Source organism: Oreochromis niloticus, linkage group LG17, assembly GCF_001858045.2.
Source record: "Oreochromis niloticus isolate F11D_XX linkage group LG17, O_niloticus_UMD_NMBU, whole genome shotgun sequence".
Classification (NCBI taxonomy): Eukaryota; Metazoa; Chordata; class Actinopteri; order Cichliformes; family Cichlidae; genus Oreochromis; species Oreochromis niloticus.
Window position 1 is genome coordinate 7,150,916 of NC_031981.2, and position 21,006 is coordinate 7,171,921.

The 21,006-nt window shown below is 39.6% G+C and overlaps 1 long non-coding RNA gene across 2 annotated transcripts in view; it reads right to left on the reverse strand.

Moving 5' to 3' along the window:
• Positions 1-5,904: 5,904 nt before the first annotated feature.
• Positions 5,905-21,006, reverse strand: part of LOC109195257 (uncharacterized) — a 90,940-nt gene continuing 75,838 nt past the window's right edge. For both annotated transcript variants that reach the window (XR_003214619.1, XR_003214618.1), the window contains exon 4: positions 5,905-10,535. This is a non-coding gene — a long non-coding RNA (uncharacterized LOC109195257). The remainder of the gene's footprint in view (positions 10,536-21,006) is intronic.

Here is a 21,006-nt window from a genome sequence, read left to right on the forward strand (position 1 = left end):
TTAAACAAGATATAGTCTGCATCCTGTGCAGCTGCTCATGGTGGCTGTAAACTGCTCATTAGCTCAGCAACCCTGGGCTCTTCGCCTGTGACTCAGCTGTCTAAAATCTAACTGGCACGCAACACTTCTCCCAGAATATTATAGAAAGAAAAACTTGTGAATTGACTAAATGCTTCATCTTCAAGCTTTACAGTCTTCCTCAAATATTCCCCTCTATGTGCAATGTTCTGCTGTTATGTGGAAATATTGCTGACATATCACCGGGAGGCTTGGAATAGTATATTAAACAAACAATGCGATTCAATTTCTTGAAATGGTACACTGATCACTTTGTGCGTGGTCAGAATTGAATTTTTCTGAAATGTGATATTTGAACTGACTACATCACAGTGGAGGAAAGAGAACCGCTCATAAATCATTCCTTGACATTGCTGCTTCATTACCCCAAACTCACTTTCTCCCAGCCTTTCTCTGTCTCTCATCAAAACTCCATAATCCCTGTCAAAGCTGTTTGGATTGCAGGTTAAAAGTGATTCACAAAAAGAGGGAGAGAGAGATTGCAAAAGGGTGGAGGGAAAGGGGTGGATGGAGAAGGTTATAATCTCCTCCGAATGGGGCTCAGGTTCTACACACTTACGATAATTACTACTTGCTAGCTTTGCTGGCGCCATACCTTTTTTTATAGGTGCGGGGATGGTGCAAATGGAACTAGCTTGTAATTCTAATTGCTCCAAGTGCAGAGAATCATCCCCCTCCTCTGTGAACACATGGACGAGCTGATCAATTGATTTTAGAGGCTGCTGTTGGCCCCCGTTTTCACCAGCAACTGCCCGTGTGATGGATTTAAGTCAAGGTCAAATCTGAAAGCTCTGATTACGGACTGAGTGGTCTTATGGATCAAATGCTAGGAGAGCAAAAGGCAGAGGGAAGAAAAGCACACTGCTTTTTCTGTGGCAGTAGCATTGCAAGTGGTTAGCAGTTCACTATGTCACATGTAAGATTTTAATAAAGTATGATGTGTTATAAATCCCAGAGAAATCTCTGTATGCATGGGACAAAGCCTTTAGCCAGTATTGTGATCTTAATAGGCAAATGAACAGGTACTAGATGATAGGCTCATAAATACTTGTGAAAATTACTATAACTGAACAAAGTCTCCATGTGCAAATGCAATTTTAAACTCTACCATGCAAAGAAAAAAAAACCCCATCTATAAACATCATCCAGAAATACCAGAGCTGATTTAAAATGGACTGAGGCAAAGTGGGAAAACAGTCCTGTTGTCTGGCCAATTATAATATGAAATTCTTTTCTTGGCTCACTGACCGCATGCTGCATGTATTACAACAGCATCGCTCTAAGAAAAACAGTGCCAGTGCTAAACTGGCCTGTCTGCAGTCCACAACTGTCACACTTCCCCCCCATTTACATTTTACACACTGGCCTCATTTTTTTGTAAAGTAGGTTGTATGGAATGGAATTATTGTAGTTATTAGAGAAATTTAAAAGTATGGAAACAGCCACGCATGTGTGATGGATATATTTTCAGAAAGTGGCATTCATATAGAAATGTCTGCTGAGCTATTTGCCAATAGAGCTCTTTCGCAGCAGCCATTTTGACTTGAAATAGTAAGTAAACACAGGTGCTACTAATGACATTAATTCAAGCTCTCTGCATGTTAATATGACAAAACTTTCATTAATGTCATTAGTAACACCTGCGTTTATTTCCCTGCAACATGAAAAGTATAAAAGCTCTACAGTAAAACTAGAGCTGTAGAAGGGTCATGTTAACGATCCATTAAAATTTGGCTTACATCCAAAGTCTTCAAGATCAACTTATTGATTAATTTTTCAAAAAAAAAAAAAAAAATGACGCAAAGCCTTTGACCTCTGACCTTCCCTTCAGAATTAGTAAACTGATCTGAAAGTCAAAGTAATAATTATGCTCTATGTAGCTATTTAAAGCTATGTTTCGTACTCCCATTGTTTGTATTGACAATATAGTTATTTAGAATTGCCATATATCATTTCCTATATACCTGTCACAGATTATTAGGCAGAGGACTCACTCGCAGGACTCTTAAGTTTAGAGAGAAGGTGAGGGTTTATTTACAATGTGGCACCAAGTGAGAATATATACATATATACAGTGAGACAGATAACACGGGGCTCCAGGGAGTGGAGGGGGGTCCGAAGGGAAGGTACACACGCTCCTCTTCAACTTAATCCACAACTCACTCAGAATGTCCACTCCAAAGTGCTCACGCTCACTCACACACACACACATCCACAGAAATCCAGACAGCAGGGAAGACAGGCAGGGAATCTAGAAGGCCTCTACACAGAGAAAAACAATGTTAGGAGGAAACTCTAGGGGATCACAAGGAATACGTCCAAAGGCTAGGCTACACTGACGCTAGGTAGTGTGACAATCCAGCGAGGAAGCAGCCTCTCTTGCCATCTTAAGTGGTCTGCCAGGATCAGTGTGAATGAGCCACAGGTGTGTGTTCAGGGTGGGTTCAGAGGCGGGGAATCAAGCTCCAGTTCCGCCCTGGTGGGAGAGGCAAAGACCTCTCCAGATCTTGAGAACCATGACAATATCACATTGGTTTGGACCTCTGACCTCTTCAAGGTCAAACTTTCACAAAATGTCTTTTATCTTTTAAACTACACTTAAAATTCTACTGCCTTTGTGTTTTGCATCCAAAAATCAGGTCACATTTGACCTCTGACCTCACTTTTACATTTCTATGTTTAAGCAATGAATTGTGCAGAGAAGGAAAATGAGCTGCCTAGTTAGTTAGAAATATAGTGTAGTATATTATATAGTAAGCTCAAGTTATTCATGTACAGTTACTTCTAAACCAATATCTATTATCCATTACCTACTCCTACATTATGTTTATGTAATCAAACTAAACATCTGTCATGCTAACATTTTTACCATCTGCTTTTTCCTGCACTACAAACTAATTAAAGAACATTTAAAAAGAACAAAGAAAACAAAATGAAAATATAAAGAATACATTATTATTCCCTTAAAAGTAAATACTGAGGGTGAGCTGCATTGTGGACATTTGCGCGGTTAGAGTGCTTCTTGTTCATTAATAAATGTAAGCAAATAAAAAGTACTTCCTGTAATATAAGTCTATTTAAATTTTAATTGCAGCTAATAAATCCGGTGCTTCAAAATACCTGGCAAAGGTTAAAACAAACAAATTAACTGATTAAAACAATTATTGGTGCATAGCCAGACACATCTGTAAAGATCAGCAGCTTGCCCACTTTACCAATTTGCTAATACTACAATGTCTGCCCATACTAAATTAATTCTGTGGTTTTTGTTCCATTAAATGTTTTGTTTTTTTGTTTGTTTTTTTTTTTAAAGACAGCTCCACACCATATTAGTACAGACACCTTTTCCCTGTTATTTAAAAAACATATGTGTTGGAAGAGGTAGGTAGCCTTATTTTCAAGGGAGGTCCATATGCTTATACAAGTGTTATAAATTAACACGTGTACACCTCAATATTCAACCGCCAACCCACTTGCTAAATGAATTCTCATGTGCTATTTAAAACTGATGACTGACAGTACAAACACATTATTGTGATATGAGTATCAGCGACATATACGGTACTACGTGGTTCAAGCTGGTACTGCTGATCCAGGCTATCCCGGCTGTCAGAAGAGCTAAATTGGCTACGATGACAGAAATGTAAATGAACGCTAAGTGTTAATTTGTGCTGGGGTGAGTTTCATGTCTTGTCCCTAATCAGGAAGTCTGCACCTCTTTAAACTAGAAAGCTGTGTACTTATAACCCACACTGAAATTGAGTTTATGCAAGACAATTTAAGTTAACACGGCAGCTCACCAGGCAGTGAAATGGAGGCACTAACAGAAAATCCATAGCAGATCCCAGATCACAATCACAAGCGCTTTGTCAGAAGTAATGAAAAATCTCAGAACAGTGGAAGAAGGTTTGAGGACATGGCAAACTGCATTAGCAAATGTGTATCACAACCCACGCTGTTGACTCTGTAACTCTTAATCTAGTCCGCTGTGCCAACGACTGTGAAAGGGAGGGGCAAACGTTGAAGCTCTAAGTAGAAGTAAGCTGTTGTCACACTAAGTATGGAAAGCAGTATTTAACAACTGCACACAGTTGTTAACAGCAGACTCAGAAAGTTTCATACAGAAGGGCTTCAATGAAGAAAAAAAAACAACTTTAAAAGTTTTGTTTCTTTTAAATTCTAAAACAATTTGCAGGCTTCACGTGTAAGGTTTCCTCCAAGCTGCCAAAGTGTCTCTGGACAACATACTGAACTCCAACTTGCTCTCCAAGTGACAATGTTTGATAGACAGACAGCACTTAGGTAGAATAGGTATAGAAAAGTATGCCTGTATGAACTGGTGTATGAGGCTTGTTGTCATTGTTATTGAACATTGTCTCTAAGACAGCCATCTCTTACATAGTCTATGACACCCTGAACCACATGTTGGTATAATTTCAGACTCATGCCATGTCATGATTGTAGTACAGTAGATTATAGTTGAAGAGACTTGGTAACATGACGCCAACTAGGTTTGCTTTGTTAATAATAACAACATGTCAGGTCTGATATGGAATCTCACTCTAGGGCATCAAGGGACAGGCTAGACATGTAAACAGTGTAAAGTTCAGCTTGTGTGGTCCACAATGCATGTATAAAACCTAATACTGCTTGATGTTAACACCTGCAATACCACCAGAGAACTGCTAAGTTTCATGCAGAGCAGAGCTCATTTCTGCAAGTATACAGTGGTGAGACACATTAGCTCAGAAAGTTGGCAAAGACATAAAACCAAAGAAAGGAGCTGACTTGGAAAGGTGTACTTTTGTGGGCTTTCCTATTACAGTGACATTTCAAACCAGTGTGCTTATCCAACGCTGGCTTTGTCAGCTATAAGTGATTCATCTCGGAGATAAAAGCAAACAAATGCTGCCTGGAGAGCTGTCTGATGGTAGCTGTCCATGGTGCTGAATTTACCCTTGGCTGCTTTTCTCTCTCTTTCTGTCGTTCCCTCAGCCTCTGTCTCTCTGTCAGTCTGTGTCCATCTGCCTTGGGCCTGTGTGTAAGCACACATTGCCAATGTCACTCAAGACTGTCAAAGCAAGGCTGCTGCAACCACCTCCACTGCACACCGACTATAATGTCTCAGGCGGGTGAAATATTGGCAATTGCTGTGTGCACAGTGTCAGCAGTTGCAGTCAATATGTCCTTTTTACTGTTTCAGTACAAGCATTAAAAGTCTCCTGGCAGAAGACAAACAACATAGCCATGACCGATTCAGATAGGTGTCAACTCTGTTCAACAACAACATTGGCCTTTACGTTAAGCCTTCAGCTCATCGTGTGACACCGTGATGAGGTCCCTTGATAAAAATCGACTTGTTGGGGTGCAATCTTTTATAAATTTACACATGTATGAAGAAAATCCCAAGATTATTAAACACTGATTAATGACTTAATGGTGTGTTTTTAGTTTTGTTTTTTGTTGCTTAAAACCTTACAGGGTTTTTTTTTTTCGAAATTGAATTTCATTAGCGGTGTGAGTACACATCCAAAGTCGATTTTATCCGTACTCAATTCATTAACTCGTCAAAGGGTTTACACTTTTATCTTGGGTGGTTCTGAGGCAAAAGAGGTCCTTTGTCATTTCTCAAGAAATAAGCCTTTGTATTCATGGCATGGATGAACAATCATCACTAATGAAGTATTACTTCACACGAAGGAAAAGAGGGAGATGATTTTAATTTAGAAAATGTCAACAGTTTCTGAGGAGCGTGTCAAAGTGCTGTGGCTGTTTGGAAATGAGCACTGAGCTGGCCTCTTTTGGAGGGCTTACTTTTTTCTTCTCTTTTTTTTTTTTAACTAAAATTCTACTGAATTAGTAGAAGCCGTCAGTATTGCTATTAAAGACTTCTGCTCTGTGTTCTGGTGCATTTCCACACATGTCACAGAAAACATGGATCTCCCTGGTGACTCTTTAAATCTATTACTGTCTCTATTAGCAATTCAATTTCATATTGCTCTAATAGGGATATTTTATGCCTTTATATAATATTCATTTCACACATTTAAGAGAGGCCCAAGGCTCACAAGTGTTTTGCTGATTCTTACACTGGGTTTCACAGTTTAGAATTCTAATTCTCGTTTTCAGTGGACTCATTTAATCCACAAATGCCCCTCTGGTACATCGACATCAATTAAAGATGGCTGAAGGTTCAGAACTTTGAGCTGGGCTCTGTGTGAGCTACACAGATTTCAGTTTTAAATTCCCACCAGCGGCTAATGTGATGAGAGGCAGTCAGCTGAACTAGGTGGTGCTTGTCTGCCCACCAAAAAATCTTAACTTTACATATTTCTTAATTCCTAATTTGGATTCTATATGTATATCTGTAGGATTGACAGACCTCTGTTACTTCTTCCATAATGCGGTGAGCCACAACACAGATACCTCCACTAGACACCTTGTGTCTACTGTGAGATGTCAGTGACGGGCAGCATTTGACGCCTTGGGCAAAAGAACAGGCTGTTAGGACTGATAGGAAGATCTTTTGTGCCCCTTTGACATCTAATGTAGTGAGGAAATGGACAGCGAAAATCATCACCATGCCAACTCCCTTTTCCAGCTCCTCTGCTTTACTCGGCTCTGCAGGTCACTGAGCAGTAAAGTAACCACATTCAAAAGGACACTATGGTGCAGTAACTGTAAACAGTAGTACTCACACACAGCTGTTGCATCTCCATGTTAATAAACAGAGAATTCAAAACAGCAAAAAATTTCTTCATGTCATTTCTTGTTTCTTCTTCTACTCATTGACGACATTTTTCATTAAAGTGAAAAAAAAAAGACATGATTGTTACGGCTTTGGTTCTGCCTGTTTCATTGAGAAACAATTTAGAGCAGATTTAAAAGAGGTTATTATAACAGTAGCAAGCTTAAGTCTAAAACCGGATAAATGCTCGTATCAGGGGAAAACATTCTTCCCCATAGCAGTGAGGGAGCATGAAACTCATGGACAGGCTACAGATCTCTACAGAAAATATGATCCTAGTGCCTCCTGCTGCCTTTTTCTCTCCCCTTTCAGCTTTGCATATGACTTTCATAATCCCTTTCATGAATAGCCTTTGCATTAATTAAAAAAAAAAAGCCTCATTCTGAGAATGCCTTTCCTCCCCAAGTCCCTTTCGCTAACATAAGAAATCAGCACAAAGAATGAGCTCAATTCAATTACCTTCAACCATACTCGGGGGGTGCCAAAGAGCCTTTAACAAATGCAAGATGGCTAGAGCTGATTCAGGTAAATGCACTGAATCTCACTCAAGTATTGAGCGACATTCAGCAAGGGGTTCTTGCTGCTGAGAAGCTGAAGATATTATTTACCACTGAAAGGGATAAACCTTGAGTGGACTTAACAGCTTTGCAGCAGCAGTACGTCCTCCTATCAGGGAAGCAGGGGCGAATCCAGTGTTGCATTTGTTCTGCTCACAGAGGTTTACCTGCTTTGTTCACAATGCAAGATGACAGCTTTAATGGCAGACCTTGTCTTCTTCCAGTATACAACCTTTGATTTAAATGTAGAACCAATGCCTTTGTCATGCCACACCACAGACGTTCTGTAAAGGTTGGCTTGTATGCTTGAAACAACTGCCTTTTGACCTAAAGCAAAGGAATCAGTGATTTTTCACACAAAAACCAGAAGAGGAATTACACACACACACACACACACACACACACACACACACACACACGGCTGTATCATTTACCATGTGCCTGGGACTCCATCTATTCTAGTCAACACGGTCACCTCATTAAATAAGTTGGTGCTGTGGGATGCAGTTGGTTTTGTATACAACTATATATCTTTTTTTGTGTGTGTATTATATACACCAGTTGGAGATCTATTTTTTCCTTCATAGCGCATGCATGTATGGATAAATGGATGGTTAAGAAAAGAGTAGATACAACCATCTATGGATCAAATTAATGTTTCATGTGTGCAGAGATACATGAAAACAACAGAGGGCCATGGAACAGGTAACATCTTATATCATCTCAGATGCAGTTTGTTGCCGGTGCCCTGTTCCTGTGGGGAGCAATTTGCTTGTTTTCCCTCCAGGCTCCAGCAGCAGCAGCAATGCCGACATCTCCTCTCCCCCCAAAATGAAGAGGCCTCTGCTGTGGAAATCACCTCTCAGTTTGGCCTCCCTACTCCTAGATCCCTCATCTCCTGTGCCGTAACCTCTGAAAGCACCTGCCGCGCAGCCATTACCCAGGCGCTAGGGTTTTAAGCAGGGCAAGATGGATCTGGAGGCTGTCCCCAGCCAAAGCTCCACACATCCCTCCTCTTTATTTCACACCATTACTTGTCTAGCTGCCTGCCTAGCCTTCCTGTCTCCTCTTTCTCCTTCACTGCTTTCCTTCCTCTGTTCTTTTTTTGTTAGCCACTACAGTACATGACTGTAAAAAGATATAAATATCTGGAGGCGTGAGCCACGTCCAATAAAGCAAATGGATGTGAAGGGCTGTGACAGGCGATCACACTATTTGGGGAGTGTGACGGCTATTTATTCACTCAGTTAAGGTTGTAAAGCCTTAAAGCAATCCAAGAGAACCAGAAGACAAATGGATAGAGCTCTTGGAAAACTCTTGCTTTGTCCAATTTTTATACAGATACCATATTTATTGTAAGATTTAAACAGGTTGTCCTTTAGAAACCTAGTTACATATTTCTAAAGATGACCAACGCAATATGAGAATAAAACCTAAAAGCTTTTTCACGTTGTGATTTGGTTTACTTACCCAGTAATCAGTGTTTAATGAATACGCAGCTGCCTCATACAAAAGGACTTCTGACACTGGCTCAAGTCAGTTAGCTGCTAATATTGCCACATGGATTCCTCGCCCATAAATAAACTGCTAATTGTATGAAACCTCAACAAAACAAAGTGATGGTGACGTGCTTTGATCTGCCATGTGGGGCTTTGTTTGGAGGACCCAGCAGGTGGCCTGAAACAAACCTGAAAGGGAATCGCTGCCCTGCCTTCCTATCACACATTCAGACCTCTTTGTCTTTCATCTCCTGGCCCTCATAAAACAGCCACCCGTGTGTGCTCAAAGTCCGACACATCAAAACAGTGTTATTTTCAGGAATCCTTGAAGATCTCAAATGACTAAGCATTTTATGCTGTAATTGTGCTTCTCGCATATTGAGTCAGTATAGACTGTGGGACTGGACATTGGGGATTCCAATAGGGAATATTAACTCTCAGAGCAACTCACCATCTCGCATGACAGGGCATGTCATTGGTGGACGCTGTATGAATTTAAATTATACAGAAGTGGACCTTTGGGGATGATCCAGGATCATTCAGCAACTCACACAGAGAGGATCAATAAAACTATAGACCATAACTAAATACGCTGTTGGTTTTACAGATTTTTAGTGATTTTCCCCACTCAGACAATATCCCCATTATATAGCAATTTCCTCATATGCACTTGATTATTGATTACAAAGATAGCACTATAGTGCTATCCCATTCCTTAAGTCTTTCTATTCATTATGATGTTGCTGATGTTTTAATGTATACTTGCTGTTTGGATAGAATGCAGAGAGCAAAGTGCAACTGCAAAGTGCACACTGGACCAAAAAAAGTCTAATATAAACAGGGACATCAGGGCTGTGCCATACATCCACAGTGCTACCTCTGATTACACTAATTTTTTTCCCCGTAATAAAACAGTGTCATTCAATGACATCATTATATCCCGTAGCATACACATGAATGAGACAAGCACAAACATGTCTGAGAGGGAGAGCACTGTGATGGCCTCTGATGACTTACTGTGTAAAAAGGGAGGTACAAAGGGTCAGACTCCCAACAAAGAACAACACTTTGCAAAATATGTCAGAAAGCTGTACCTGTTAAAGGTGGAAACAACAAACTGTCAAAATCACCAGAAAGAGTAAACTAAACAGCAAGACCCAAAAGACTAATGCAAGTTTTATTCTTATTGACAAAAGCAAGGATTGTTTAGATATGGGTAAGTATAAAGTAGGTATGGGTTTTTTTTCTGGATGACTGAAGCAGTTGAGAGTAGGAAGGTAAGTTTTCCAGGGTGGGCATCGATGGGGGATTGCCAGATTTTGGTCTGCAAGTAATCCAACTTCAGGAATTTCTCTAGTTTGCAGACAAACGTTAATCCAGCCAAAGAAAAACTAGAAGCAGAGATAAGAGAACAAGGTCAAGTAACAGTAAGCACTTGCAAAACAAGTGTTTTCTACCAACCAAGTTAGGTAGAGAGTCTGAGTACCACCACAACGATGACAGCAATCTGGCAAAGAGTCGAGGTTTCAGCTGGCCTTTTATCCAGAGGAGTGATGAGTAAATGGGAAGCAGGTGTGCAGGCTGGATCAGAAAGTAGGGCAGCTCTGCTCAAAAAGGTGGAACATCAGGCCAGGGCACTGCCCACAACTCCACCTGAGAACAGGAAAGAGAGCAGGCGAAAAAGAAAAAGAGAAAAAAAGACGAAAGAGAGGAAAAAGAACGGCGCCTGATGAAACTATGACACAAACTTGTTTCATCACTTGAAGCAAAAACAGACCAATGATTACAGGCTATGATTGTATATGAAGAGGAGATACCATTGAATCAGTAGTGTGTGCACTCAGTAGTTGATTCTATGGAAAGAGCAATCAGAAGTAAAGTTACTCGGCTTTAAGCAAAGTAAAAAAAGACTCAACTCAAGATACAACATGGATATTTTTCAATTTCAATTTTATTATGTGACAATATTGTGGAGGTTCCTGAAGAGTAACAAAGTTAAGTTATGTTATTGTTACTTTTAAGCAGTTGTATACTTTCACTTTTCTACATTGTCAGAAATATCATCTTTGCAAATTTCCTTGAAATATCACAATTTCATTTTGAGGAGCATCGCCCACTGTGAGCAGATGTTATAAATTGGTTTAATATCTTTATGTATTGGAAGGCTAACACATAAATCACGTCTGTTTGCCCACTGCGGTATTAGCGCCACTGAATGTCATCCTCCACATCCTCTTCTTATCGCTTCATTAGACTGTAAAACGTCTGGATTAAAAAAAAAAAGACACCAACGACCAAGTCGCGGATTAGGATATCCTCCTGTTGTTGAGATCCCTGGGTGTTGAGTTTTGTTAATTTACTGTTGTCTTTTTGTATGATTCATGTTTAAGTTTGTTCTTGGTACTTAGTTATTATGAGTTCGAATTACTGTTTAGTTCCATGTGTTTTATTTTTTTTATTCCTTGCCTGTTTCCTCTATATATAATATTTTGTAATTTGAGCTTTGTATTCTAGGTAATCATTTGGATTGATACCTTGTATGTATCTCTTTATTCTGTTACTTCTTGTTTTGTTCATTGTAAAATCATTACATTTTCTTTCTCCAGTCATTAGTTTTGTTCATTCCTTTTTTCAGTTATTTGTTTCATGTTTAAATTGTAAGCATTTTCCTGCTGTGAATTTCTAATTTCTGTGTTTCTGTTATGTTTTTCTTGTTTTAATTTTATAGCGAGTTGTCTCTTGTGTGTTGTGTTTAATTTCATGTCCTTCCCCCGCTTTGTCTTGATTACCATCACCTGTTTCTCATCGCCCAGCTGTTTCCACTCTCTTTGTTAACCCTGAGCATGTCCTTGTATGAACAGTCGCATCTTTCATTTGTTCTCTTTCATGATGTATTGTGTACTTGTTTTCCTTCCCTGTGCTTCCTATATTTTGTTGCTTTTTCTTTCTACTCTGTGCTACGTCTGAGTTACTTTTAGAGCAGCCTGTTTGTTTGGTTAGGTTAGGGTTTGTGCTTTTTATGAATTATAGTGCAAACACCATAAAACATAGATACCATAGCATAGTTGTTGTTTTTTTATTTCTTTGCTATATGTGCAGATACTACTTAGGCATCAGAATTGTTTAAATCTTAATGTAGACACAAACTGCAGATCCTTGCAGGTACAAATTCTGAATACTAGTCAGGGGGTCACAAAGTCAGTAGAATGAATTACCTGGAGGGGGGAAAAAATAATACTGTGATCTTCTCTAAGTTGAATGTTTGACAGATTCACAGTGGAGTTATAAACTGTGTTCTCACCGACAGAAGTGGTGGGGAGGGTTGAAGTATGACTAAACATGCAGACACACTGAGTAGCCTCAAAGCTGCAGACAAAAACACTAATGAAGGAAGTCAGGTGGAAAATGTAAGCACAGTAGTGCTAATTGACCTGACAGACACCTCCAGTTACTGGAAAAAAACTGGTGGCTTGGCACTTTGCTCAGGCACAGTGTGTGTGCCACTCTTTGCTTTCTGACAGTCTGAAGTCCCCTTCCATTTGCTTTTATTGTTCTCTTTGTTTTGTACATTCACACTCTCTAAATATCATTTCTCCCTTCCATCGTTTACTCATCCATCCATCTGTCATTCAGTGTAGCCTCGGTTTTTTGAACATACTCTCAGCTGTGAGTACACACACACACACACACACACACACACACACACACACACACACACACACACACACACACACTAGCAATGTTCCATTTCGGAGGTTACCACTCAGACCCACTCCCTGTAGTGCTGTCCCTAAAAAGCCTTCTCCATCAGCGTAACATAGTGCATGTAAGCGCTGGAGTGGATATCAATGTGTTGACCCTCTAAAGTGACAAAAACCACAGCGGCAGCACATAAAAACATCAGCACTCTGAGCCACAGCAGAGCAAGCCTCCAGCACATCACACGGATCCCAAAAGCACGAAAAACTGAGTAGCTGCTGATATCTTAAATGATTGGGACTTCGGTGCGCATTTTACAGATCATACCCAGAACATGCTTTTTGAAAACAGACTGTCACCTCAATTTTTGTTTTGGTCTTTATGATGAACATTAGAAGATTGTTCCTCTTAACAGTAACACTGAAGAACTGCATACTTCTGCGTTTGAATCAGATACCTCTCGGGGCACGGGGGCAATGAGCTAGCAGTAATTGGGTTTGATTTAATGCAGTAATGTATCCAACACAGCTGTCGTGCTAAACAAGCTTGTGCTTACAAGTGCCATCTATTTACCTCTGGCATGAATGTGTTATCTAATATGCGGTGCCTCTTTATTCAATTAAAATCTTTGAAGTGCCAGAGTTGTTCATTTTATTTAATTCCACATTATTAACTTCTAATATATTCGTAGATGAAGATTTAGTGTGTACAGCTACTTAATAAGGTGGCACTTTATAATATGTCCTCGGATTAAAGGTGCGATTCCCCTACAATGCAATTTCTATGTATTTTATCTGATATTTAGATATAAGTACTTTTTCCTAGAAAGAGTTAGCGATACATACACTACATTAAGGGGGTAATCAATCAAGGTTTTTATTTGAAAGAATAAATAATTATACTGTAAGCCCTTACTTACCCTTCCTTACTATCCTTAACTATCCTTAAGTAAGCTTTACTTACTTTTTTGTAGGAACGAGTTTCCATAATTGTTTTAAGTTCTGGGAACTAATTAGATTTTACAGTGCCTGTATTTTACAGGAAAGAAGACCAAAAATCATACTATTCATGATTTTAAGTAGGATGTCATTTTCAGGTACATATATTAGTGGAAAAGTGGAGAGAAAGTCCACATCTTACTCTGTAAATACGCTGCAGTTATAGGGCATGTTGTGCATGTATTGTTCATTATATTGGTGTGCGTCATGGATGTTTCTCTAGTCAACTTTCCACTTATAATCCACTTATAAAAACGTTACAACAACATTTTCTCTCTCTCCTACTTAGAAGGAAAAATAAACACCAGGGTATCGGTGCAGGTGCAAGGTATAGTTGACACTGTTCACAGTGTTCAACAATCAACCAGAACTGTCAAAACCTCAAAAGTTTTTGTTGCATTTTTCCAGGAAAACTTTCAGTGTCTTTAATTCAAACCACTGACGGCCGTGACTGTCTGCTAGTCAGCAAAAGAGCTGCAAGAAAGATTTTTCAGCGCACCACCTCTTTGAAATCAGTCTTCACGCTAGCGACTGCCAGCAACCGGTTGCAGAATACAAGCTTTTCCCTAACAACCAGTGCTTTCCAATACAGTCACGGATCAGTGTCTGGGCTTATGTGAATGGGGCTTTACCAATTTATTTGTAAGAGACAGTCAGCCACCTCCAAGCACCACTCGCCAACCAGCAACCAGTGGCTTTCAATGACTGTCAAATTTTCTCTAGTGACCAGTGGCTGTCAAATAGTTCCCAACTGGTTTCTAGGCCTGTGTATCTGTAACTGTGTAACTTTGGTGCTTGTGTTTAATATGTTTAGCAAATAATAATTAATCAGACTGATAACTTATGATTAAATTTAGGAAGGTTCTTCTGTGTAACCCCTTCTGTAACGAAGGGAGGATTCGATCAGCATTAAAGAAAAACCAGAATCGGAATTTTCATGAACTGTTAAACTGAAATACTGTTTACATCTAGCAAAGCATATCCAAGAAATCACTTTTACTCAGTGGAATCTATAGGTTTGTTTTTTGATTCAGAAGATAAGAGTGTGCATGATTTATCTAACAAAACGCTAAACAAGCCTTGATAACACACATATCACCAGGGACGCTGTGGTAAATAAAACACTTCTCATATTATATTAAACTTATCAAAACGTACTCATCCACTGTTTTCTTTTCGCCATGTTCTATATTTTAAAGGCAGTTCCCCCCTTTTCTAAATGTAGGCTATGCCTAAATTATTCAATTAATCACAGCCAGAAAATTCTAAAACTGTATGAAAAAAAGAGCTCACAGGAGATATTTGATTACAGCAGACATGGAGCTGCTTGTCAACTAGAATAACTTCATCCTCAGTCACCCAGAACCATTACGAAGTCAGAACCCATCTGTGTCTCTCCCTTGTGAGCTGCCATGCTAAAGAATACATGTCTCCAACAGTGAACTGTCATGTCAAGACAGATGCTAGCATTAGATGGAGAAATCAAGCTACATTTGAGCACACCGCCATATAAATAAGGGCATACACACTTACTGTCTTTATCTAATAACTGCAAACACATAAAAAAAAAGAAAAGAAAAACACAGAAGAAAAAGCTGCATCATGACCTAGTAATGTTTACATGGAGCATCTGTTTGGTTACATATAACACAGTTCATAGAAACACCCTAATGCCTTGCACATGCCGCGAGGCACCAATATACACATTAAACTGGAAATATAAACATAAACGCACAGATGGACACAAGCACACTATGTATTTATCCAGTGACATTCAGTTGGGCAGCTTAAGCTGCAAATCAATTCATGAACTGAATTTTATTTTCATAGTTCATGTTTCAATTGGTCAGGTTCCCCAAAGCACAAACACTTTCCCATCTAACTCACAAAACAAGTGCATAAATCATGCAGTGACCTTTCCGTGTTGGAACAAGCAGAGGACATGCAGTAGCTTTAGTTGTCCCAGGGCATAACTTCTCACTGCGTGTGTGTGTGTGTGTGTGTGTGTGTGTGTGTGTGTGTGTGTGTGTGTGTGTGTGTGTGTGTGTGTGTGTGTGTGTGCATGCATGGCTCACGTGTGTTAAACAAACCTCAGACATTACTTTCAGGTCTTTGCATAAGGTTTCATCTATCTTTTTTTATTTCAGTTAGAAGTCTCTGTTTGAACTTTAATTTTCTATTTAAAAACTGCTAAGCTCCCAAAGTGCCAAAGAGCGATGATAGCTACGGTGCCTCAGAATTAAAAGGGTAGTAATAATCCACGATGATTTGATTTAGCTTTCAAAACAGGAGTAGACTATTTTAAAAGAAAGAAAGTACTGTGTTTCTGTGATACAACAGATTTGGATCTGATATGATAAATAGCTTGCAGCTAGTATCAGTTTCGACTTCACAGAAGTCAGCTAACGCTAATCTTTGTAAACAGATAAATGAAAAAAACTGTAGGTATATACTTGTTGTCCATATACTTGTTTCTGTAGGTGTGTTTGTACTTTGGTGAATACAGGCAGTCAGTATGGAGAGCAAATGAGAAAATGTAATATCAAAACCATCAGCTGACTATTCATTTCATTTTATATTAGCTTTTAAAACTGTATCTGCATTTGTGAAAAACGATTAAGGAAGAGGAGGTCTTGAAATGAGTAGTCATTTTCTGCTATCCCCAAAAGCTGAATCTGATGGGTTCACAGATTAAATATTCACTAACTTTATGGATAGAATAAATTGTGTGATGGATACTGTGACTTATTTTCCTTTAGCTACTTTTATGCTAGCTTTTACAGTTAACAATCAAACCAGAATTGCTATTTGTGCCATAGCAGGGCTGCTTTTAAGGTGCATTTACAGCTGGCTGCACACCCTGTTGTAAAATATTTCAATATACCCTTTTTATGTGTATCTTTCATATTGTGAATTTTCTTTTACATAATTTAGAAATAGCCTCACACTAAGCAGTAAGGTTACTTTCTCCCCATGCATTCTTTACCCCTTTTATCCTCCAGTCTAAAATCTGCTTATGATCACATGCTGAAAATTACTACTCAGCTACTACAACTATGAAACTCACCTTTACCATTACATCAATTAAAATAAATAAAAAACATTTTTCCTAAATCAGATTTAAACACATGAAACAACACTGGGACAGAATTTGGACAGATGTGATGTTTGCAGTTATGTGCACTAAACTGAATTATGCAAAACCTTTTGCAGGTGACTGCAATCAAACAATATCAAACAGTAATTAAAGCTATATCATCTTTACACTTATTTGTGAACATGTATTTTAGTGAGAAACTTTAAACATGTGCATATGTGGAATGTTTACTTTTACTGCGCTACTTTTACTTCACTTTTACTATTGTTGAAGTTGTATGCAGCATATAGTTCTACCATGCACCCACCCAGCCGCCATGTCATTTTAACTTTGATGCAAATTCAGAGCTCTTTTCATTATCTGTGCAATCACTTTATTAAAACCTTTGAGAAATCAAGTGTTGAAGACAATGCAGCACAATCAAAGTAAAAGGCTGACGTAACAGGAGAGCCACTGTTCACAGACAACGCAACGATGGAAATAGCTAATTCTCCCTTGCTGATTATGTAAATACCACTAGATCCCAATCTCAAAACACCATTAATCATGTCCGTATGGTGTGACTCAGTGTTATTTCAATTTCCTTGTGAAGGGCTCATTTGAGAAGCAAAGCTAATCAATTGTGTCTCATTATTGTGGCATAGATCTATGTCTGTGACACTGTACACTCAACATATATTGACAAAAGACTGATACTTTAACAATTCAGTGCGCCGGGAGAACATCAACAGTCTGGAATGCCACTGTGCTAATTTGACTAATGTCACTGCCACTGATAAGGTTTTTTTTTAAACCTTAGTATTGATTCAATTAGTAATATGTTCATGCTTAGTAAACGATGTTTAGCATGGTGCAATGAGCACTGTCGCATCACGGTGTGAAGACTGTGCATTTGAAAATGCCAGAGGTCTTTGTGTGAGGAAAGCTTTGTGATGCACTGTCAGACTGTCCTGGATGTACTCGGCTTCCAACCAGATGCCCCACAGATCGATTTGGATAAGCGGTTAAGAAAATGGCATGGTAATACCTGATATTAAACACAAGGTACAGCTTGAGCTGATGTGAATGCCATTAATTTTGATGGGATTTGGTCATAAACCACAACATAAGTCAAAAAAAGAGCTTGAAAGCTAAAGACTCCTATCAGAAGTGAGTAACAGACAAGCCATAAGGGTCTGGGAAAAAGGAGCCAATAAAGGAGGGATAAAAACCACAGTTCCTCAAATGGCTCCTTAAAAAGTAAGTTCAGTTCCCATAGATGACCCTGTTGGAATGTCCAACTTCAGTCAGGAAAATTACATGTTTATATCACACAAAAAACAGTTCTGGCCACAATGATGTCTGTTTCGTTTTAAGGCTTAAACTTGGGAACATTAAGAAGTCTGCTAATAATGCAGCTGTAGCTTCCACTAATTTCACTAGCAAGGACCCCAACCTCAAATACGAAGGACAGATGTTTATTGATAGCGATGCAGCCAGCTAGGGCAGAGGCTAAAGTTTACTGAGGACAGCTCCTGGGCCTGGCAGATCTCCCTCATACCTTCGAGAGAGAGGTTGACAACCAGAGAAAAAGAGGCAGGGAGGGTGGAGGATGGAAATGAAAACAAATAATTGTGTGGTGCTAATAGACACAACCATTTGGCACTGAGAGACACATGACCAGAAAGGGAGTGTTTGGACTGTGGTCCACCTCATGAAATTCAGATAATTTATTGGGAACCGATTCTCTAAACTAGAACTTTTGACTGTATTTATGGTGTTTTTGAATTTTAGGGGCATTTGAACAGAATTATCTGACAGCTACTTTGAATAGCAGTCCACTATAGCAGAGATTTGTGCTAAAGTCTTGTTGAATGAAACTGAAGAACTTAGTTAGTCTGCTACTAGCACTAATTAACAGGTATTTGTACCTGTATGTTCCATTCGTGCATTTTATAGAGTTATGCCATTTGCTAAACAAACTTTCTAGCATCAGTTGAAAACTGACCTGACCTCATGTCCATTTTATTACTTACACCTTGCTACTACCATTTTAGACCCCCTTGCTTTAAGAACTTCCTTTATTTTTCATGGCATAGATCCAACAACTTGATGGAAGCTTTCCACAGAGATTTTGGTTCACGCTGATGTGAAAGCAACTGACAAGTTGCTGCAGATTTGCTGGTTGCACATTCATGATGCAAATCTCCCATTCTGCCACATCCCAAAGGTGCTCTATTGGATTAAGATCAGATGGCTGTGGACATCTTTATGACATGGTGTAATAGCAGCCATCAGAAGATGGGAACACTGTAGTAATAAAGGGATGGATATGATAAACAACAATATTCAAGTAGGCTGTGATGTTTAAACAATGCCCAGTTGGCATTAAGGAGCCTGAAGTGTGCCAAGAAAATATCCCCCACACCTCTACACCATCATGAGCTTGAACCATTGATACAATACAGGATGAAGCTATCCTTTCACGTTGTTTACACCAAATTCTGACCCTATCATCTTTTTCCTCTTACTTTTTCCCATATTTGTACATCCATTAACAAACCACTAATAGGTCAAAATCACTTTTGCGTGCCGGGATTTCTGTTCTCCGTTTTATAGCATCACAGCTCCATGTTGTTCATCTACCATCGCTGTGATGCTAGATGAATGAGCTTATGCTTGTGCACAGAATAATCATCTGTCGACACATTAATGACCTTGATGTTACCTGCTATTATTTCCAATTAAGGAAGCCTATTTTTCCTAACATTGTTGCTGTCTCCAAACGCTCACCCTTGTATACATACATGTATGTGCAGCAAATAAATCATCGCAGCAACTGCGAGAACTGGCTCTTGAAATTAGTCAAGGAAATAAACAGCACGTGGCACCAATACTAATGAGACTTTCACCTCTCACTTGTGCTGGTATTTTAATTATAAATTGTTGTGCAGCATGCTTTTAATGACTTGGTTTTAATAGAAAGTACAAATTAATTGTGTACATCTTGCTGCCATGCCACACTGAAATAGTCCCGGGAATTGGAATAATGAAGAATCAATGGAGCAACATATTGGATGTAAATGTTCATCAATACGGCTGTAACCGAGGAACAGGCTTGCTGCTTATGGATTCACGTCACAGCCAAGTGGATGGTGGCCAGGATTTTTCTTTTTTAATTATTTAATATGTGTGTGTACAGCTACTTAGAAATATGTGCATGTGAGCCCTTTCAAAATTCATAACGTCTTCAATCGGATTTTTTTTCTCTGATGCATAATAAATGATACACTTTATAATAAAGTTAGTGACCCATGGGCCAGTGGGGGGGAGAAAAAAAACACAGGCTTTTCAAATGTCTCTGTACAAATATAATGTTACTAAAAAAAAGTGCAGTGTGTAGCTTCAAAGTCACGAAGAGTGCAGTGTCTAGACACAGGCTGAGTGAGGCTCAAATTATTTGCATTTTCTGTCACTCAGCCCGGCAGGAGACACATTTGGGGCTTGTCTGCCAGACATGTCTAACCCAGCTCCTGGGCTCCAATTGCTTTGCGTCCACTATCTCTTGTGAGGGACAGCGATCCCATATTTGAATTAACATGCAATTCACTTTGAATTGGCTTCTATGAAAATAACATGAGAGCTGAAGATGGGAGAGACAGACTAATTTAAAAGCAGCCCGGGAAAAAAAGCAATTGGTGACACTCATGGAGGGAACATGAGCTGGAGTGGAGGGTGGAGAGGCGAGGCGAGGAGAAGAAAGGAGATGGGGTCCTTTGAAAAACATGCGGCTGGTGGGAGGAGATACATCTCTGTGGTGTGTAACCATATTAAAATGGTGTAAAAACAGCAAAGGCTCCTGTGCTTATCAAGATGAGCTATCCCCTGCTCCAAATTTCTCCCATCCAACAGACTGTGACAGATCGTATTAGTGAGTGTCTGCTGCCTCTCATTTCACACTAGAACCTGTGCAGCGATTGGATTTTTGTGCAGTTCGGAGTCAGGAAGTGGTCAGACAGCGAAACAGTGGGGAAGCCTGTAACGGCGTCGCCGGTGCTGTTTGGATATGTGATCTGACAGGCGTAAAAGAAAGAAGTGTGCTTGTGTTTCTGCGTGTCACGCGGGGTTGTGCGCGCGAGTTCAGGATGCAACAGCGTGTGCACTTAACTCACGGGCATATCATCATGGCTCCTGTTGGTGACAAGGTGTTTGCTGCTCACAGCTACAGCTGCAGGGGCACGGGGCATGATGGGAGCTGGCTGACAAACGGTGGGTAACCGAGTGTCAGGAGAGAAAATTTGCAGCAGCCACTCATATCAGCGTGCAGTCAGAGGCCGTGGTCCAATCGGAT